Here is a 16,274-nt window from a genome sequence, read left to right on the forward strand (position 1 = left end):
ATGGCACTGAGGACATGATTATTTGAAGACAGCGACAATACCAGCAGTGATTCTGAGTTTTTGGGCTTTGACAGTGATGATGTTAATGAATGTTCAGGCAGTGAAGACAATTAAAGTTGGTGTTTTTGCCTATGATAATTACTTGTTTTAATATTCTCTTATTAAAAGTTTTCTATTATTAATTACTGCAGTATTATTATTAAAATGAGTTTTACCAATGTCCTAATTGCATGTTCTGTCCATGTTTTACCTGTAAATAGATTAAAACTAATTTTTCCTAAAATTTCACGCTAAAAATTGAGGGGATCTTATATGCCAGTGGTTCTTATATGCCATCAAATATGGTAATCTAGTCATCCTGTTTCTATGGCTCTGTGCTGAACTCATGGTTTGCATCTTGCAGTGCATCCTCTGTATTAATGTTCATGAAGTCTTCTGTAGTCATTGCCACATACACGACAGTTTTTTCCTGATTGTCAGATAAGCGTCTGGGATTTTTCTTTGTTCGGATGAGAATTCTTAGGTCATCAGCAATGGAGGTGGTCTTCCTTAGAAGACCAGTCCCTTTTCAATGGCTGAGCTCACCAGTACGTTCTATCTTTTTAGGATCACCAAAATCAACATCATTAAAGTTTGGGTGATGTCTCTTAATGTTTTTTCACCCAGGGGCTCCAGTTTCCTCCCACAGTTTGAAATGTACCGGGGAGGGGAGGGTGTGGGGGGGTGAGGGTGTTGTTGATGTCATTAAGACTCCATCTTTTAAAAAAAAAGCAAGCATCAAGCTGTAAATGACAAAGGTTAAACACCTCTCTGCTCTTTTGTGCAAAAGCAATAGAACATAGAACACTACAGCACAGTACAGGCCCTTTGGCCCTCGATGTTGTGCCGACCCATATTCCTTAAAAAAAAGTACTAAACCCTCCCGACCCCATAACCCTCTATTTTTATTCCATCCATGTGCTTGTCTAGGATTCTCTCAAATGTCCCAACTGTTTCAGCCTCCACCACCATCCCTGCCAAGGCATTTGAGATACCCACAACTCTCTTCAATATATAAACAAAAACTTACTTCTCCCCTAAACTTTACTGTACTCACGTCCTTTCATTTTTACTATTCCTGCCCTGGGAAACAGACGTTGGCTGGTCACCCTATCACTAGCCCCTTTTACACTTGCATCCCACTAAATTAGCCATTCAGTGTCCCAGGATAAGAATGGTGTTTTTGCTGTTTACATTTGACCACTCTTAATTGGGACATTACATGTGTTCACACTTGCAAGGAGCCATTCCCATGGGTTAGGACTGATCTCACTTCTACCATTGACGTCATGATGCAACAAGCGATGGTGGACCTGCCCTAAATCCTGATCAATATATTATGATCTTAAAGTCAAACAAAATTAATCATGCCTAATTATAACATAATTCAGCTCTATGTACAGCACAATATGAACCTTTCAGCCCCTGTTGTTGTGCCAACCTATAATAACCTTTATAAGGGAGCATGGGAAAACGTTAGCAATAAATAGCAATAGTGGACAATTTTTAAACAGCATGGGAAAATTGGTAGCACTATAGCACTATTTATAAAGACCATGCGAAAGCTGGTAGTGTTATCGCACATGATTTAAACAGTGTGGGAAAGTTGGTAGCACTATAGTGCACAATATAGAATACAGTAGAGGGAAAAACAATGGTGAACCTGACCACCCAAATTCCATGCAGTAGAGCTCTATGCACAGCTGCCTGCATGGAACACTCATGGAGGAGTTTCTCTGCCGCACGGCATTCTTGGTCAGGTCCGTTATTGCTATTTTCGCAGTCTTTATACACTATACTGTACACTATACTGCTACCAACTTTCTCACACTGTTTAAAAATTGCTGGCTATTGCTATTTCCTCTCTCTCTCCCGCTGCCATTTTCCCTTCACATTCCTGCACTCATGCAAAAACTTGGGTCATTTCTATCCCTGAATGCAAATGCCCATTCTACACTTTCCTGATTGGAACACCGGCATCTGTAGTTGCAGGGGATTGTACTAGGGGTCAAGGCAGTCATCTCACGCTGGCGTTGAGAAGATTTTGCTTTCACACTCGACCCTTTTTAGACCAATTGGTCGTTAATTTCTGGAACCACTAATAAGTGCGAAAGAGGCTTCTGCCTCTCATAATCTTGGAGACCTTAGTCACCTTTCATCTTTCTATGGTCCAAAGAAAAAAGTCCCAGCTTCATTCACCCTGCCTCATAAGACTTATTTTTCAATCAAAATAACATCCTGGTAAATCTCCTCTGCACCCTCTCCATAGCTTCCACAACTTTCCTGTAACGAGGTGGCCAGAACTGAATGCAATAGTCTTGTGTTCTCTAGGCATTTTCATGCTGGGCCTCTGTTTCGAGGCCAGTTGCAGAGGCAGATAAAAATTTTAAATTTACCTGTTGATCGAGCAGCACTAAAAGGCTGCTCCAGTGCTGCTTTTATGCAGAGTGGCGCCTTGGTGCGTCATCCAGAGCTGTGGCACCGCCCATGATAAAAACGCAGCAGAACAATGGCCATCTTCCCTACCCATAATCCCCCACGCAGCTGGAATGCTCTGCTTTTACCAGAACAGTTCGAGCTTCGTGGGGGATTATGAGTAGGGAAAACAGCCATTGCACCTCCATGTCTTAAGCTGCTGGCACTGATAAGCAGCACAGAAGGCCATAGCAGCCCAGTGAGGTACCGGAGCGGCCAACGGGTCTATCACAAGCCACACCAGCTTCTCTGTCCTGACAGCCCCCGACCTGAGGGGCTCATGGAGGGAGAAGGGTGAGTGAGATGGGTTGCGGGCTGACGACGTCATCAGCCCACCCCTAACCAGCCATTTGCAGCGACATTACATTCAAGCAAGGTGGCGGAGCGCAGCGCTCTGCCGCTGACCCTTCCCCCAAGAGGGATTGCAGTCGGTACCTTGGAGCCGGCCTGGGCGCATTCAGGGAAGTAGGTCTCCTGAAATAAGGGCGGAGTATTTCCACCTTTACACTCGGGTTTTTTTTTGTTGAATGAAACGGCCTTCTGTATGATTAAATAACCATATAGTTTCTTTGGCTTGGCTTTGTGGACGAAGATTTATGGAGGGGTATGTCCACATCTGCTGCAGGCTCGTTGGTGACTGACAAGTCCGATGCGGGACAGGCAGGTACGGTTGCAAGGGAAAATTGGTTGGTTGGGGTTGGGTGTTGAGTTTTTCCTCCTTTGTCTTTTGTCAGTGAGGAAGGCTCTGTGGTCTTCAAAGGAGGTTGCTGCCCGTCAAACTGTGAGACACCAAGATGCACAGTTGGAGGCGATATCAGCCCACTGGTGGTGGTCAATGTGGCAGGCACCAAGAGATTTCTTTAAGTAGTCCTTGTACCTCTTCTTTGGTGCACCTCTGTCTCGGTGGCCAGTGGAGAGCTCGCCATATAACACGATCTTGGGAAGGCAATGGTCCTCCATTCTGGAGACGTGACCCACCCAGAGCAGTTGGGTCTTCAGCAGCGTGGATTCGATGCTTGCGGACTCTGCCAGATCGAGTACTTCGATGTTGGTGATGAAGTCATTCCAATGAATGTTGAGGATGGAGCGGAGACAATGCTGTTGGAAGCGTTCTAGGAGCCGTAGGTGATGCCGGTAAAGGACCCATGATTCGGAGCCGAACATGAGTGTGGGTATGACAACGGCTCTGTATACGCTAATCTTTGTGTGGTTTTTCAGTTGGTTGTTTTCCAGACTCTTTTGTGTATTCTTCCAAAGGCGCTATTTGCCATCTGAGCTGCGCAGCGGGCTTTGGACTTGGGGTGAGGGGCCGTACACAGCCTTTAGAGCCTCATAAAAACCCCTGAAGTCGCCAATGTCGGCGCTGAGCTGGGTTTGTTTGGCGAGGCTAGTCCACCACTCATTTTGGATCTCCCGGAGTTTGCTCTGAAGATGGCTGCATGCGAGACGGAAGGCTCGTTTCTTCTCTGGCCAGGACGGCTTTGCAAGGTGAGCCTGGTGGGCAGCTCGCTTCTTTGACAGCAGCTCCTGGATTTCCTGGTTGTTTTCATCGAACCAGTCCTTGTTTTTCCTGGAGGAGAAGCCCAGTACCTCTTCAGTGGATTGCAGTATGGCAATCTTCAGCTGATCCCAGAGGGTTTCAGGGACGAGTCCATGAGGCGGATTGCATCCTCGAGTTGTCATAATTATTGTAAAATTACAATATTCGGCTAAATATTAAAAGATGAAAATAAGCTATATTTACATTCATTTGAAACACCATTAAAACCAATCAGTTCTTCAGTTTTCTTGTGAATGGAATGTGGTATTGCAACAAACCCAAAACAGGATACAGTTGCAGATATTTTCGTAGTTGTAATATCCACGAAGAAGACATGGGGCATGCAAATCTGTCCAGTTGTATTGTGAGTAGAATACCATTAAAATATCAGTTATTAATAAAAATGGTGTGCAGACAAGCTCCAAATATTTTCGGTTAAACTTTAGAAGCAAACCTTTGGTGTTTGTAATAGCTTGAAATGCGTGTTTTGATTTGTGTTACTATATGGTTCAAGAACAGTGGAGCCCCAGAAAGAGGTTTAATGTTGGAAACTTGCAGTCAGACGAAGTGAGAGGAAACTTCCAGGCAAACCTCCAAGCAAAGCTCGAGGATGCAAACTGCCTCACGGACACATCTCCTGAAACCCTCTGGGATCAGCTGAAAACGGCCATACTGCAATCCTCTGAAGAGGTACTGGGCTTCTCCTCCAGGAAAAACAAGGACTGTCATACCCACACTCCTGTTCGGCTCCGAATCATGGGTCCTTTACTGGCATCACCTACGGCTCCTAGAACGCTTCCACCAGCGTTGTCTCCGCTCCATCCTCAACATTCATTGGAATGACTTCATCACCAACATCGAAGTACTCGAGATGGCAGAGTCTGCAAGCATCGAATCCACGGTGCTGAAGACCCAACTGTGCTGGGTGGGTCACGTCTCCACAATGGAGGACCATTGCCTTCCCAAGATCGTGTTATATGGCGAGCTCTCCACTGGCCACCGAGACAGAGGTGCACCAAAGAAGAGGTACAAGGACTGCTTAAAGAAATCTCTTGGTGCCTGGCACATTGACCACCGCCAGTGGACTGATCTCGCCTCTAACCGTGCATCTTGGTGCCTCACAGTTCGGCGGGCAGCAACCTCCTTTGAAGAAGACCACAGAGCCCACCTCACTGACAAAAGACAAAGGAGGAAAAACCCAACACCCAACCCCAACCAACCAATTTTCCCCTGCAACCGTGTCTGCCTGTCCCGCATCGGACTTGTCAGCCACAAACGAGCCTGCAGCTGACGTGGACATTACCCCTCCATAAATCTTCGTCCGCGAAGTCAAGCCAAAGAAAAGAAGATGACAACAGCAGCAACTAATTACAGTACTCAAGTCACCAGAGCAACAAATATTTCAGTCAACGAAAAATACCTTTTTGTCTTAACGTTACCTCTTGAAGCTACTACAAATTGTTAATGGATCTGCCATGTAGTGGTATAATATTTACCAACATCTGGAAATTAAGATGCTCTTCAATTCTAACTAGCAAACAAAAAAATATATATAATCTGCAGCCATCGCAAAGCAATCAGGTCACTCGATCTGAACAAGCTGAAGTCCAACAGTCCAGGCAGCCAATCAATCGGAAAATCGAGGTAACGTTTCAATAATCTTAGATTGCATTGAAAATTATTACTTCCATTTTTATATCTATTCAGTCTTCACATGTGAAACATGTTAACTCAACTACATGGATTTGATGAAGAATTCATCGTTCAATTTTGCATAGAGGATAACGGGTGCAATTTGAAATTAATCAGCCTCGCCAAGATATTTTTCTTCACCAGTCTCAAAGCAAAGGATAATCCACCATCGTTACCCGACTAAAATCCCGCTCCAATCCGTGTACAACACAACAATATTTCCTCTCAAAAAAATGCCTTTTCAACCTGTCGCGAATCATGAACAGACCAGATGGCCACGATTTTTTTTAAATTACAGCTCGACCTGTTTACTCGCAGGATCAGTGAACCAGTTTGAAGGACAGAACAGTTGCATCGCCGGACATCACAGCGTTTCAACATCTAACATTTTAAACAGGCAAACTCATGGGCATGCTTTAAATTGTATTTTTTAATTGCAAAAATAGCCGAGTACCTCTGCTCCGAGAGAACCTTCTCCCTCCCTTCACGCCCGAATGCGGATTGTGCAGCGGCGAATCACTAATCTCCCTTTGTCATTACTAGTGTTAACTAATAACCCCGCAATTGTTTGCACTTCCTCTGAAGATCTCAGCCGCGAACATTACCCGAGAACTGGTTACTTAATCAATCAACAGAGGAACCAAAAAAACCCAAAATCTTAACGTTCTGTTCCATGAGTTGTATTTTTGCACTTCCTACCTCAACTAGAAAATAAACCCCTCACTCGACCACCTTCTATGACGACCGTTCGAACAAGGTAAAAGGCGGTCCTTCGACAAAAAGTAAGTCACAGGTGGCAAAATAGTCACTTCCAGCATGAGTCATGTTAATGATTACTCAGGCTAACCAAGAGACATTCATTCGGAAGGAGGCGTTTACTCACTGCACCAGATAAAACCCACATTAATGTCAACCCTTGGGCAATTCTCGGTGGGTTTCCTTGCAAATAATGCCATCCTGTACCAATTAATTCTCTAATGAAAAGAGTCCATTTCGACCATTTCTACTTTTACAGATGCTGCCTGAGCTATTGTGAATGTTCTTTTATTTTGCTTCAGGCTACAGAACCAAGCCACCAGAGGAGGAAGTTGAAGCAAGTTGTACTTATTTGGACAGATGCAGTACATGGATAGGAGAGGTTTAGAAGGATATGGGTTAATCAGACCAGGAAAGTAGGACTCGTATGGGTGGCGTATTTTGATCAGCATCGGCAATTTATGGCAAAGGGCCTGTTTCCTTGCTGGATGACTGTCTCTATGACTTAACCTTTTGTTCCATTTTTTTTAAAGGAAATCACAAAGTACTGCAGAGAAAATAACCTAAATTTCAGTATCCACATCAAGGAAATAAATAATATTTTCAAAAAAGCCAAGAATAAACAGCAGTAAACAGATGTCGATTGTTGAAGTGCACACTTAAAGGCTGAGCTCCAAGTCATTGTTGACTGGTTCACTGAAGCATACAAGAGAAAGACAAAACAAAGTCCTCCACCAACTCGCCGTCTGCACAACACTGTACCCTAATGAGACCCTGTTTTTAAGTCTGGACCATTTCTCCCATTTCAGGAGCCATTTGTCTACAAAGACAGGCATCGATAAAGAAATTAACTTTCAACCTTCTCTGGGTGTCAGAAGAAAAGGGTGTTTGAAGATCAAGACCACACCACAAACCTGGCAGAGAGCTTTTGGTCTTCAACATACAGTGATATCTACCCTCATGTATGCTCCAAGAATGAGACTGCAAACAGAAGGCATCTGAAAGCATTGAAGAGATAGCACCAATGTCTTCCCAAAATCCACCAAATTCATTGGAAGGATAAATGAACAAATATCAGCTTCCTTTTCCTAACCAACAGCCCAGCCACAGAGGTCATAATTATGTTGTTGGGCAGGTCACAGTTTACATGTCAGACTCCCAAAGTAGTCTATTTCATGCTCTGCATAACAAAAGATCACCAGATGGACAAAGAGAAAGGTTTAAAGATGTTCTCAAAGTCTCCTTGAACAAATGTAACATCTCTATCAGATCCTGAGAATTCCTGGTAATGTGACTTATTCAGGGGAGACTAAGCATGTGGACTCAGATTGGAAACCCTCAGTCCATGCATCAAGGAATATAGAAGCCCAGCATGAGGGAGTGCATCATCTCCCAAACATATTAAAATAGTCTGCAGGTCTCAACTCCAAGGGATCACCTCTGAAGAGGCTGCACAATCTTTGCCACACACTTGAATGAAGAATTAAAGCCAATCTATCTGAAACATAAACCATTTTTCTGCATGGACGCTGTCTGAGCTGCTAAAATTGTATTCTGTATTCAAAGCTGATCTCGACCTGAAACTTAAAATAGAGGAAGAAGCTATTTGCCCATTGTATTCAAGTCTGCTTGAAAAAAATACATAGGCTAATCTAATTTCCCAATTTCATCCATGGACTTTCAAGCTAAAGCACATCAAGTTCTCATCCAGACATTTTTAACAATTAGATATTTGTTTCCATCAGTCCCTTGAGCACCAACTCCCATCCTCTCAGTTGGAATAATTCTTCTCATCCAAAAATTTGTCTGCTGAAGAAATAGCTATTTCCTGCTTACCCTTTCTATACTTCCACAATCCTTGAGAAAAGAGAACAAACTCAATCTCACAACTAAATTTCTCCACCTTGGCATATCCTTAAATTTTACTCCAGACCAATCTGGCACTATATAATAATTTTAAAATATGGTAACCAGACTTTTTCATAGAATCCTAACTCCATAATTAGAGTTTTATAAAGTTCCCCACACATAAATTCTATGGATTCACAGAGCTCTCAGTTGTAGGGGGTAAGAGTTGGAGACATCTTGGCGCAGCTGCTGGGAATTCTCAAAGAGAAGGGTAAACAACCAGTTGTCATGGTGTATGTAGGTACCAACAATGTAGGATAAAAGCAGGATGACACAATGTCAAATTTACACAGTGTGGAGATAAATCAAAAAGTAAGCTTACAAAGGTCATAATCTCAGGATAACTACCTGTGCTGCATCCTAGACCAAGAAGGAATAACTCAACTGCATGGATGAGTATGTGACCTAAGCAGTGGTGTAGGATGAAGGGTTTCAGACTCCTGGGGCTTTGGAACTGGTTCTGTAGGAGCTGGGGTCAATACAAACTGGATAGTCTGGGAAGGACTGGGATTACTGTCTGAGTGAAGGGCTTAAACTAATATGGTAAGGGGATGAGAATCCATGCAATACAGAGACCAAAGCAAACTTTAGAAGAGAAAAGAAAGAGTTGAATGTAGAAAGTCAAATGCAAAAGACACAAAGATTACTAGAGGTCAATTATCTGATGCCCAAAACAAGGTCCGGGAGCCTACAATACAAATAACTACAACAGTATGATTTATTTGCAATTACAGGAACTCAAATGAAAGGTGGAAATGTCTGTGAATTAAATATTCAAGTGTTTCAAGTCATACAGAAGGATAGGCAATCAGGTAAGTGAGGTGGGGTAGCACTTTTAATTGAGATCTAAAGAGAAGAATGTTGAATCCATCTGGGTAGAGATTAGGAAGGGTAAGGGCAGTTGGGGACGGGGGAAATCACTGGTAGGAGTTGTGTATGAGCCACCAAATAATAAATTTACAGTGCCACAAGCAATAAACCAATAAATATTTGATGTTTATAAGAATAGAACTACATGAGGCTACTCAACAAGAGCCTGTGGTACAACAGGAAATATACTATCATGGGTAGAGCATTGGTTGATTGGCAGGAACAGAGAGATGGAATACACTGATCATATTCTGATTGGTTGCCTGTTGCTAGTGGTGTTCCACATGGATCTGTGTTGGAGCCACTTCTTTTTAATCATCCATAATGATTTAGATTATAGAATGAATGGCTTTATGGACAAGTTTGCCGATGATACAAAGGTAAATGGAAGAGCAGATCGTATTCAGGAAGCAGAAAGACTGCAGAAGCACAGACTAGTAGAATAGACAGAGAAGTGGCAAATGAAATACAATGTTAGAAAGTATCCAGTCATGCATTTTGGTTGGAAAAAAATAAACAGTCAGACTATTTTGTAAATGGGAAGAAAATTGAAAATGCCCAAAAGCAAAGGGACCTGAGAGTCCTTGTGCAGGATAGCCTGAAGGTAAATTTGCATGTTGAGACAATGGTGAAGGTAGTAAATCGAATGCTGCCATTCCTTTCAAGAGGAATGGAATAAAAGAGCAGGGATGTGATGCTGAGGCTTTATAAGGCAGTGGTGAGACCCCACTTGGAAGACCGGATGAGTTCCTCCAACACTTCGTGTTTTTAGCCCTCACTTGGAGGAGTGTGAGTGTGATCCATTTCAAAATGGATGTCCTGACATTGGAGGGTTCAGAGGAGGTTCACAAGGATTATTCTGGGAATGAAAAGGTTATCTCATGAGGAGCATTTGACAGCTCTTGGTCTATACTCATTAGAATTTTGGAGAATGAGGGATCTCATGGAAACATTTGAATGTTGAAAGGGACAGAGTAGATGTAGAAAGGTTGTTTCCCATGGTGGGAGAATCTAGGACTAAATTGAAGGGTGTTCGCATGGAGCAGAGATACAGAGGAATTTCTTCAGCCAGAGAGTGAAAAAACTGTGGAATTTGTTGCCACGGGCAGTTGTGGAGGCCAAGTCACTAGGTGTATTCAAGGCAGAGATTGATAAGGTCTTGATTAGACAGGGCATCAAAGGCGATGGGGAGAAGACCAGGCAGTAGATTTGAGTGGGAATGGATCAGCTCATGATTAAATGGCAGGGCAGACTCGATGGGCTGGATAGCCTATTTCTGCTCCGATATCTTATGGCAGTTGTTCTGGAGAGTTTAACTTGCACAAAGATTTTGCGAATCAGGTTGATTAAGGCAGTCTTCAGGAGGACTTCACAGACTAACTTTCTTGACCATCATGTAATTTAACCTATAGGGAAATACACTGACTTGCATCTGGTCCTGTGTAATGAGACAGGTAAAATTAATGATCTTGCAGTTCGTCATCCTGTTGGAAAGAGTGATCACAGTCTGATTGAATTTCTCAGACAAGTGGATGGTACAACAGTTTGATTTATAACTAGTGTGTTATGCTTAAACAAGGGAGATGACAACAGAATGAGGGATGAGTTGGCTAGCATAGAATGGGAACAAGGGGCAGTGAGGAACAGTGGAGATTTTTCAGTGCTCAAAAAATATATATCCCAGTTAAAAGCAAGGATGGTAAAGGTGGTGACAGCCAGGTTTGGATAACCAAAGAAGTAAAGAAATGCATCAAAATCAAAGCCAATGCATCCAATGTCACCAAAAGTAATGGGAAACTGGAAGATTAGGATAATTTTAAAAAGCAACAAAGAACCACAAAGCGAGGAATAAAGGGATGATCGGTTACAAAATAGTAGAAGTTTTTCATCAAAGAAAGAAAAGAGTGGCTAAACTGAATGCAGATTTCTTGGAGGATTAGGAGGAATATTAGCTAGTAAGGAAATTACCAAGACTTTGTCTATCTTCATGCTGGAAGACATGTTAACATAATGAACAGAGATGTCACAGATGTGAGAATCTCAAAACAATCACTTTCACGAAAGAGAGCATAGTTTGAGTAGCAGTTAGCGCAACTCTATTATAGCAGCAGACTTAGGTGAACCTGCCATTGTCTGCAAAGAACGTCTATGTTTTTCCCATGTCTGCATGGGTTTCCTCCAGGTGATCCAGTTTCCTTCCACATTCCAAAGATGTACAGGGTTGGTAGGTCAATTGGACATATGGGTGTATCTGAGCAGTGTAGGCTCATGAGCCAGAAGGGCCTGATACCGAGTTGAATCTCCAAATTAAATTCAAACTTAAATTAGACCAATTGGAGAAAAGAAAATTGAGTAGATGTGGAATCTGCAGAGAGAAAGAGGTCAGATAAATGAGTGAGCAAGGGTCTGGCAGATGTTGGTAAATGTGAGAATATTCACCTTGAAAGGAAAAAAATAGATCAGAATATTGTTTACACTGTGGCAACTGTCGCAGTGGGAAATGAAGAATGAGAAAATGATCATACATAGTCAAAACAAAAGTTATGTAGAAGTTGTTTTTTCAGTCACTCATAGCTTTTTAAAACTCTAGGCATTTGAAATGACGTCATAACGTCACTCAGAACCTCCCGAGCCGGTTCCAATTAAGCCTCAGGTGAGCTGCTCCATGCACACACCACCCCCCACCCCCCCAGAACCAGCTATAGGAGGCTAAACCTCTGTTGGCATCACTGTCCACCGCTCTTGGGTGGTCATCCGCACCTTCACATCGGGGGTCATGGCAAGGACCGATCAAGGTAGAGATGAGCGGCCTTTAGTCGGTCAATTGTAAATGTCTCTGGATGGCCCCAAATGTCATCAATGTATGATTGTTTCGTAGCACTCTGAAAGGGCCCTCAAATGGTCTGTCAGGGTGGCCCATGTGCACTACTATGCAAACACAAACTCACAATCCCAGAGCTCCTTTGGGATGAAGGGTGTTGTTGTTCCATGCCTTGACATGGGAACTGGATCAATTTTCCAAGCTACTCCCGCAGTCTGCTAAGACTTCAGTTGGTGGCACCTCCTGTCCGTGAGCTGCAGGCATGAACTCCCCAGGTACAATGAGCAGGTCTCCACAAACCAACTCTGCTGATGACAAGTTGAGATCTACCTTGGGTACCGTTCTTATTCCCAAGAGGATCCAGGGCAACTTGTCCGCCCAATCTGGTTCCTATGGAGCCACTCCACCAGGCCATTCGATTGCGGGTGGTAGGCTGTCATGCAGTGGAGCTGCATTCCCAGCAGTCGTGACAAAATGTCCCAGAGTGCAGAAGTAAACTGTTGGCTCTGTCGGAGGTGACATGTGTGGGTAGGCTGAACCGAGACACCCAGGCAGAAATAAAAGTTCAGGTGCATGAATTAGTCAATGAGTCCACTGTAGGAACTGCTTCCAGCCAACTACTTAATATGTCGATGACCATTAAAAAGTACCCAGACCCTCACGACATTGGAAGTAAGCCGACAATGTAAACGTGCATGTGGTTGAATCTGCGCTGTGGTGACTGGAAAAGCTGAAGCTGCACCTTCATGTGCCTTTGCTCTTTTGCAGATTGGCAGTCCGTGCATGTCTTTACCCAGTATGTGACCTGATTTTTGAGTCCATACCATACAAACTTGTCAGCTATCAGGCGGACCGTCACTCAAATTGAGGGTGGGACAGGCAGTGAATGGCATCAAAAAGGCTCGTGACAGCAGTTCTATAACCAAGGAGTTCGTCGTCCTGGCGCTGAGCTTTGGTGAGCGTCGTGTAGTCTACACCGAGAGAGAGAGCACACACTGCTAGAATGAAGGAACGGGACAGGGCATCAGCCACCACGTTACTCTTACCAGAGATATGTTTAATCTTGGTTGAAAACTCCGATACGTAAGAATAGATGGCATTGCTGGTAGGCTAACCAGACATCTGATGCCTCCACCAAAGTAAATGTTAGCAGTTTGTGGTCAGTAAAAACTGTGAAGTCTGTGCCTTCCAAAAAATAGCAGAAGTGTCTGACGGCTAGGTACAGTGCTAGCAGTTCCCTATCGAATGGGCTGTATTTTATTTCTGGAGGGTGGAGGTGTCTATTAAAAAATGCTAGAGGCTTCCATTGTCCATTGGTGTATTGTTCCAAGAACTCACCTACTGCCGTGTCAGATGCGTCTATTGTCAAGGCAGTTGGTGCATCCATTTGTGGACGGACCAGCAATGTTGGTCTGCTGGAATGCTACCGTCAACTCCTTTGTCCACTTGAGTTCTTTGGCACTGTTGGACACGATGTTGAAGAAGGGTTTCATAATATGAGCTGCAGAGGATAGAAAGCGACGATAGAAATTGACCATCCCCACAAATTCCTGGAATCCTTTGATGGTATCGGGCCTCGCAAATTTGAGGATGGCTTCTACCTTGCTTGCTAGGCAATGGAATGACACCCCAGCTACTGATCTGATGTCCCACGAAGTCAATAGAGGACTGTCCAAATTTGCACTTGGCAGGGTTCACAATTAGCCCGAACTCCTGTAGGCGGCAGCAGAGTAAATGCAGATGCTGCAGGTGCTCTTTGTGGGAGAGGCTGGCCACGAGTCCATGTCATGCCCCACTGCATCCATCAGTCACTGGAATGTTTGTACAGCATTTCTGAGCCCAAAAGGCATTCTCAAAAGATCAGTGTTATAATGACAGTCTTGGGCACATCCTCCGGGTTTACAGGTATTCATACACCAAGTAAATTTTAGAAAGTACATTGACCCCATGAAGATTAGCTGTTAAGTCCTGAATATAGGGCATAGGGTAGCAGTCTGCCAATGGTAGCGTCGTTGAGATGCCTGTAATCTCTGCAAGGTCTCCAGCCTCCAGTGGCTTTGGGCACCATATGTAGCGAGGAAGTTCATGGGCTTTCAGATCTGAGTATGATTCCAAGTTCCTCCATTTTGTGGAACTCGTATTGCAAGCTGCAACCTGTTGGCGGCAGGCATCGGGTTCAGGCATGTAAAGGTGGTCCTTGGGTGAGGATGTGGTGTCCAATTCCATGTTTGGGTGTGGGCAGTGGAGAACTGGGAAGTGACAATATCTGGAAACTCCACAAGAAGTTTGACGAATTCGTTGTTCAAGTACTCCACAGCGTCTAGGTATGGGCCGGGTAGTTTGGCTTTTCCAAGGTGAAAAGTCAGGATCATTATTGTGATGTTCACCAACCGGCGTCCTTTTAAGTCCACTATTAATGAGTGGGCTCCGAGGAAGTCAACATCCAGCAAAAGCCGGGACACAGCAGCAAGAATAAACTTCCATGTGATCTTATTGTTGCCAAATTTCAAGAGTATGGTCCATGTGCCTTACTTTCAAATCGAACTGTTATTCACCACAGTGAGCGCCAGACCGCTCTCCTGGTACGGGTGTCAAAGCCCGAAGGAGGAAAAACACTAACCTCTGCATCTGTGTCAACTAGAAATTTTCTCTGGGAGAGTCTGTCCTAGACATAGAGTAGGCTGTTACGATAGCCAGCCGCCGTGGCCTTTAGCAACAACTGGCCATGGCATTTCCCCAGAAAAGTGCAAGGGGGGGTAAGCACCGGCAAGCTCCAGAACCCGTGTTAATGGTAAAAAACACCAGATGGTTGTCACGGAGTCATGCTTGTCCAGGGGAACGAGCGCCTTCATCGCTGGTATTCGTGAAGCCTGGGCCTTTGGGTGTGGCGCAGTACTAATTTTTATGGGCCATGCGCTTTGCTGTTTTGCATGCCCCACAATGTCTGCATGGGCAGCCGCTGTTCATGGGTTATGAAAGTCCTCGTCAGCCAACGTGGGGCGGATGTCTTCTGGGATAAGCTCTAAAAACAATTGCTCGAAGGGCAAGCAAAGGGCTTTGCACTTAGGGTGAGGGGCTGTACACAGCCTTTAGAGCCTCGTAAAAACCCCTGAAGTCTCCAATGTCCGCGCTGAGCTGGGTTCGCTTGGCGAGGCTAGTCCACCACTCATTTTGGATCTCCCAGAGTTTGCACTGAAGATGGCTGCATGTGCGACAGAAGGCTTGTTTCTTCTCTGGACAGGACGGCTTTGTAAGGTGAGCCTGGTGGGCAGCTCGCTTCTTTGCCAGCAGTTCCTGGATTTCCTGGCTGTTATCGTCAAACCAGTCCTTGTTTTTCCTGAAGGAGAAGCCCAGTACCTCTTTAGTGGATTGCAGTATGGTAGTCTTCAGCTGATCCCAGAGGGTTTCAGGGGACGAGTCCGTGAGGCGGATTGCATCCTCGAGCTTTGCTTTGAGGTTTGCCTGGAAGTTTCCTCTCACTTCGTCTGACTGCAGGTTTCCAACATTGAACCTCTTTCTGGGGGATTTACTGTTCCTGGGCTTTGGCTTGAAGTGAAGGTTGAGCTTGCAGCGAACCAGCCGGTGGTCAGTGTGGCATTCCACGCTGGGCATGACCCTGGTGTGGAGCACATCTCGTTTGTCTCTTTCTCACACCAGGACGTAGTCCAGGAGGTGCCAGTGTTTGGATCGGGGATGCATCCAGGTAGTCTTCAGGCTGTCCCTCTGCTGAAAAAGGGGGTTTGTGATGACAAGCCGCTGTTCTGCGCAGAGCTCCAACAGGAGTCGCCCATTGTCATTGCACTTGCCGACACCATGCTCACCAGGATTCCTGGCCAGGTTTCTGAGTCTTTGCTGACGCGAGCGTTGAAGTCGCCAAGGATGACAACTTTGTCGGCTGTAGGGGTGCGTTGAATGAGGTTGCGCAGGTCAGTGTAGAACTTGTCCTTTTCTGCTGGTTCCGCCTGGAGGGTTGGAGCATAGACAATGATGAGGGTGATGCGACGCTGGTTTTGAAGGGGGAGTCGCATGGACATGATCCGGTCCGAGTGGCCTGTCGGGAGGTTTTCGAGTTTGGAGGCAATGGAGTTCTGACCATGAAGCCTACACCACATCGGCGTCGTTCATCCAAAGGCTTGCCAGACCAGTAGAGTGTGTAGCCTGCGCCGCGTTCTT

General features: G+C 44.7%; 1 protein-coding gene across 7 annotated transcripts in view; it reads right to left on the bottom strand.

The window, feature by feature from the left end:
• The window catches only part of jmjd1cb (jumonji domain containing 1Cb), a 251,954-nt gene that overhangs the window by 125,047 nt on the left and 110,633 nt on the right, over window positions 1-16,274 (bottom strand). The window lies entirely within an intron of this gene.

This window comes from Narcine bancroftii, chromosome 10 (genome assembly GCF_036971445.1).
Source record: "Narcine bancroftii isolate sNarBan1 chromosome 10, sNarBan1.hap1, whole genome shotgun sequence".
Lineage (NCBI taxonomy): Eukaryota > Metazoa > Chordata > Chondrichthyes > Torpediniformes > Narcinidae > Narcine > Narcine bancroftii.